This window comes from Amia ocellicauda, chromosome 10 (genome assembly GCF_036373705.1).
Source record: "Amia ocellicauda isolate fAmiCal2 chromosome 10, fAmiCal2.hap1, whole genome shotgun sequence".
Classification (NCBI taxonomy): Eukaryota; Metazoa; Chordata; class Actinopteri; order Amiiformes; family Amiidae; genus Amia; species Amia ocellicauda.
In genome coordinates, this window is record NC_089859.1 from 40014972 (window position 1) to 40021512 (window position 6541).

The window sequence follows — 6541 nt, forward strand, 5'->3', positions numbered from 1 at the left end:
GCGGGCTGATCAGGTGGTGTGTGCAGGAGTTTGACAGAGGCGAGCGCGTCTCTGCGTGAGCGCTTGGTCGAAACGGGTTTATACAGTTGATATCATTCCAGTCTGGTTGTATCACGATTCTCGTTTACATGACTGAGATCAACTGAACCCGGTTAATTGTGTAGTTGTTATAACCAGTGTACCATACAGACCAGTTGATCGTGTTTCCTTTTTTGGTTGGTGTCATTAATAAGCCACTAAAGTACTGAAATAATAATGCGTTTGATTGAACAGGTGTTCATATTAAGTGACTTTCACAATCATCCACCCGAAGAGTTGACCTGCAAAATGAGTTCCCTGGTAAGTTTATACACAAGCAACGAATAGTAGGTGCAGGCTATGTAAATTGTAGGTTATGTTAATTATTCCGTCCGAACGGAATATAAAATATCTTGCAACAGAACAAGACAGTATCCCAGCTAAGTAAGACACAACGTTGTGGCAACATAAACTACGTTGAGATTTATGTGGCAACTGTGGCAACGTTATGTGTTAGCAGGGATGTTCTCACATGCAGACTAATCAGTGTAGCGTTTAGGCTATAATGATACTGTAATGCTTATCTTGAGATAAACAGCAGCTATACTATATATAGTATACATACATTTCTGTTTAAACTTAAGTCTACCTTAAATAACACTCCCCAAGTGCCCCGGTGAACACGGATCTATGTGGTCACACCATGGAAGTATAGTCTGCATGTGTGATATGCATTCTTGTTCTCTTGCAAGATCTTAGTTTTTAGTCTGCATTTGGGAACATTCAGGTTCAATTGCAACGAACAAAATAATCTGCCTACGGACGAGAAATATGTCGATAGGCAGAATCTTACATTCAGAAACGTAGGTTGCAAATTTATCCATTCCCTATAACTAGCGCTTATCTTATATTCCCTATATACACACTTTTTTTTAATACTACTAGGCTACTACTGCTAATAATAATACCGATATACCGTTGTAAAAATAACAATATTAATAATACTATCGTGGTATATGGCAAAAACACGTCGCATACAGTATGGTTTACCATAATAAAATAAATAAAAGTGTAAAGTCTTACACTCTTTGCACCCATATGACATTTTCAACTCACACAATATGACACTTTTTTAATGCTGTGTAACATTGTTTTGTATCCTTTGGCAGTTGTTAAGCCTGTATGACATTTTTGCTTGCATATGACACTTTTTAATAACAAAATGCTTATTGGTCCCAATAATGTGAATGGCAAACCATTTATAACCTGTTCCTAATTCAATACTTCCAATTCTCCCTAACAAAACAAAACCTAGATTTCCAACGAAAGGGGGCAGATATTTTCAATATTTTAGAGGTGGAAACCAGCAAAAAATTAAGTGAAAGGCAATAAAAGATCTATTAGAAATTAAGCATTTGCCAGACGTTACACTGAAGGGCTCAGTGTAACATTGGTGGATGCTGCGTTTCTGCTAAGTGTTTAAACCTCCCATTCTCAAACACAGAAGAGTCTCCTTTGCAGGTATTTACAGCAGGCATGATTGTGTTAAAGGCTGTACTTTTAAATTTAAAATTTACTAAAATAAGAAAATGGTACAGAAATCACAGATAATTTACATTTCTACACATATAAACCCATCAATACAAGGACTGCAGTAGTTCCCCTTTAACACAGTTCAATCAACTGGGATTACTGTGTGTTAACGTAAGGTCACCCACAAGTCACCTTGCTGAGAGAGAACTGTGTATATATGATTCTGTGCAAGAACCAAAGCAACATACATAAGTGAAAGTAAGAAAGGATGATATATCAAAGTATCACAACAAATGGCAGGTGCACAATTGTTGCAAACCAGGCAAACTATGCTACAGAAGAGAACAAAAAGCCTTCTACATTTTGCACTGAATGAAATGTACCCTCCTTTCTCCAAGTATGGAAAATAATATAGAGAAGATATGAAATTAAACAACAGAGGTTTATCTCTATCCATTATACCCTGCCTTCAAGAAACAAAAAATCACAGATTAGATTGTGTTTAGGCAGTGGCTGACACAAATTATTAATTATGCAGTTCATTTTCATGTGAACAATAAAGTAATTACTTTCGTCAAGTTTATGATATGAATCTCAAATATCAAGTTATAAAAATGCAAATGTTATTCAAAATGGCAACAGCATAATTTAGTATTCCCAGAAGAACAGCAAATCTAATTATTAAGAAGTTAAAGGAAGCAGTATTACTGGGGCCATGCTTACATTTCGGAGTCAAAGTTAAATATTTGTAAAAGAATATTGTTTAATTGTTCTGTTGCCTGTTATTAATGTAATGTGAGAATGTGATCATCTATTACACTATTCCATGTTTTACATACAGACAGGTGACGAAGGAAAAAACAATATATAGTGTCTCATTAAGGTGTTGGGCACCACGAGCCGCCAGAACAGCTTCAATGCTCTTGGCACAGATTCTAGAGTCTCTGGACTCTACTGGAGGGATGAACACCATTCTTCCAAAAGATATTCCCTCATTTGGGGTTTTGATGATGGTGGTGGAGAGCGCTGTCTAACACATCGGTCCAGAATCTCCCATAGGTGTTCAATTGAGTTGAGTACTGGTGACCGCGAAGGCCATAGCATATGAGTCACATCATTTTCATACTCATCAAACCATTCAGTGACCCCTCGTGCCGTGGCCCCCCAGTTTCCTATTCTAAATTGACATTAAAAAAAAATTACTAACAAAGTTAAAGCACATTACATTTTTCAAAACGTCGTATTTGGAATATTGTGCCCCCTCACTTGTGTTTTTGATCTGGTTATGAATTGTCCATGTAGAAATGTCTTACGGTACAAAACTGACATGCATTGCCGCAGATACATTCTGTAATTGTACTATCCCTCCCCCCGACCGCCCTTTGCCAGCACCTTGGGGAACCCCCGAGACCTCAGACACAATTCAAACACACACTAACTGTACCCACGCCCCCCCCCCGCTAATCAAAGACCTTCTTGTGCCTCCTTAGTAATCTCTGATGTCCCCCTGCCGAGTTCATGCTGCCGCCGGGACTGCCTCGTGCCCTATTGTCATCCTGGAAGAGACCACTACCGTCAGGATAGAAATGTTTCACCAAAGGATAAAGATGATCACTCAGAATAACTTTGTAATGCTTTGCAGTGACCCTTCCCTCTAAGGGGACAAGGAAAATGCCCCCCACAGCATAACAGAGCCTCCGGACCCCCTCACTGTAGGGGTCAAGCAGTCAGGCCTGTACCGTTCTCTTGGTGTCCCATACATGCACTCGCCCACTTGTCGAGAATATGGTGAAGGATGACTTTTTTTCCACATCTCTGTATACCAGTGCCTATGGTTTTTGCACAACTGAACTCTCAAATGTGCACTTGTCTTTGTAATGAGGGGTTTATGCACTGCAACCCCACTATAATATCCCTCTGTGTCGTTCTCAACGCACCGTTCTTGCTGACACAGTCTGATCATGTCCTGCATTGATATTCTCAGTCACCTGGGAAAGAGTTGCTCTTCTGTTTTTCCTTACACATCGCAGTAATGCACGAGCATCACGGTCATCAAAAGTGCGCTTTCGACCACAATTTCCAACTCTAGTTACTGATGTCTTTCCCATAGATTTAAATGCAGGTGTAACTTTAGTCACTGTTCCTATTTGTCTTTGTGACTGAATCTCCTGCCATTTGTGCCCCAATAATGATCCCTCTTTCACAGTCACTTAGATCCTTTCCTCTTGCCATCTTGATCCAAAATCGAGGTGAACTGGGCCTGCTCAGCATTTTTATGCCACAGAGCATACATTTATGCAGGAGGGGTAAATTGCTTTGTCTTTTGATTGGAGAACTGTGAAACCTTATAAGTTTCAGTTATAAGGTAGTAGAACAGTGGACTGTCATACAGCAGTACTTTGTAGCAACAGAAATCAAGTAGAAAAATAAAAATGTTTCTTTTAAATTGTCTTCAGATCTCACTAACCCCCATTCTTATGACCTTTCCCTCGCTTCAAATTAACTTCCTAGTACAACCAAGTGACATCCTGCACAACAGAAGACTCGACAACACTAATAAAAACAGAACTGAGTGAAAGGTGGCCTGGAGACTGACACAGGTTCAGCTGGTCCACATGCAAGGCCATCGTCAAACCCTTAAAGCTTAATAAAGTGCCCTGATGAGGGGGTGATACACTTCGAAAACGGAGGCAAACGTTATTTGATTTTGTCCACAAAATTAATGAAACCCTTTTAGAGTTCATGAACGCTGTCTGTAAATACCTTTTATCTGGATTTACAGAGTTGTTTTCCCTGTTTGACTATGTTCATGGTGGTATCACACCACCTTCTGACTATATTCTACCTTTACAGAGATAATACTAACATTCTAATAAAGAATTGAGAGATATCACTTCAAATTAAAAATGCATTTGCCCACTTAACAAATACCTTTAATTAAATGTTCAAGTACTTCTAAATTTACATCACTAACATTGGCTAAAAGGTTTAAGATGCTTTATTCTTATATAGTTTTTAATTTCTCATTATTAAATATTCCAACACACTTGTCTCAAACTGGAGAGCATTTCTCACTTGCTTTCAGTTTGCTTACTTTGCTGTTCCTACACTGTTAAATATTTAATAAGTATAAATGTTTACTGTATTATAACCATGGTATTTACACAGTAAACATGGAGAAGTATGTTAAACCATAAAATAGAATTTAGATAAGATTTATAGTATCGTTCATAATAGTAAAATATTTGGATTCACTAGTGTAACCAAGATTTGGCCTAATGTGGCAGTTAAATTATTCAATTAAAGCATATAAGTAGTGCAATTAAGTAATTCAAGTACAGAAAGCCAGAAGACCCTGCAGGACTTGGACTGGAGCTGAGGACCCTTGCAATAGTTATATTGTGTAAGTGTGAGTTCAATATACATTAGCTTTGTTTGAGATACAACACATGTAGTGTGTTGAAATCTGTGAGTCTAAATCACCTTTACTGACTTAGTGTCTACAGGGAATGATACATTGCCTGTCCACACTAGAATAAAATACCTGAGCTCTCCTCACAGCATTATACAGCGACCCCTGCAGGGTGAATTCTCTTAACTGCCTTTTAATTGATTATCCCTCATCAATCAAAGGGGGAAAAGCCATTTTTCACCACTTTAAAATGGATTAATAACTGCTTTAATGGATTAATCAGTTAGGCTGACAAGTCCACAAGATGATATATTCATATATATATTTTCATTAAATTGTTTAGATTACCATAATTTTACTAATTAATCACTTACGACTGTTGAAAATGTTTCAACACTAGAAAAATGTAATAAAAATGTAAAAAAAGCACAAGGAGCTTTCATTCAGTGTCCCAAACAATATAGCATTCCACTTCCTCACATAAATAACATTCTGACAACTTCCTTCACAGTAATGGTGTGAAGTCTAGAAGGTTGCTTGCTGTTGTGTACATTCCTACTAAAAATAAGTGCTTTAGTTTATTGTTACAGCCTGGTGACACAACAATAATGATTAATAATTTCATAGGCAAAGGAAAAGCTTTTTCGTAGTAATTGTCCTTCTGGAGAGGAAGCAGAGCATTGTGCATTTTATCAGCTGTGCTTCTTTGGCAACTCAGTTTGCCCTGGGTAAGGGTGTCTGTGATGACCATATTTTCTAAACTAAATCCAGGGACATACATAAAATGTAACCCATCCACAGCATTCCTGATGCTGACAGATACAAGAACACAGTAAACAGTGGAAACTCAGGGATTAATGGCTGTACAATACTTGCTTTATTCCTCTCATTGGTGTATCTGTTTTAGAACTAAGGTTCTTCCTCAGGGTGTTTAATAATTAAAGGCAGGAGCATTGACAATGAAAATGACTTTTAGAAGCTTTTTTATTTATATTTGTCTACTGGCTCCAGGTAATTGATGATAGAATATGCTCTCTTGACCTTTGTAACATGCTACTAGAATCATAATGCATAATTATAATTCTATAGGATTCTTTTGCTGGGAAAAGACTACCTCAATAATGGACTGTCCCTTGAAATTGAGGGTGTATGTACATACGTACACTCTCTCACACACACTACTTTTAAATATTACACGTGGACAATAGAAAGACGAAGTCTCTCTCTCAAAATGTGCACTGACATATTTATAGGCTAAATATGAAATATGCTGAACTTGATGCTGATCTCAGAGTTACACACAAGAGGGAGCCACAGTACTGCCTTTATTTTGTACAGCATGGAAGGATGAAGAAAGATGCTCGTTATGCTTTGACTAAGGAAAGTTTCCATCAAAGACTCACTGTTCCTTTTTGAATTGACATTACAATCCATTTTAGTTTTTTCAGTGAATTGTTGCAAAATCTCAATCTTCTTATTTAATTTTACCCGCAGCTGTCAGATACAAGAACACAGTAGAAACTCAGGGATTAATATATATATAATATACCATAATAAATGGAAAAATTATATATTTGG

General features: G+C 37.5%; 1 long non-coding RNA gene across 1 annotated transcript; it reads left to right on the plus strand.

The window, feature by feature from the left end:
- LOC136760591 (uncharacterized) lies at positions 1-3997 on the plus strand. Its single transcript, XR_010820221.1, has 2 exons — positions 1-339; positions 3042-3997. It is a non-coding gene; the product is annotated as an uncharacterized LOC136760591 (long non-coding RNA).
- The last annotated feature ends 2544 nt before the right edge of the window (positions 3998-6541 follow it).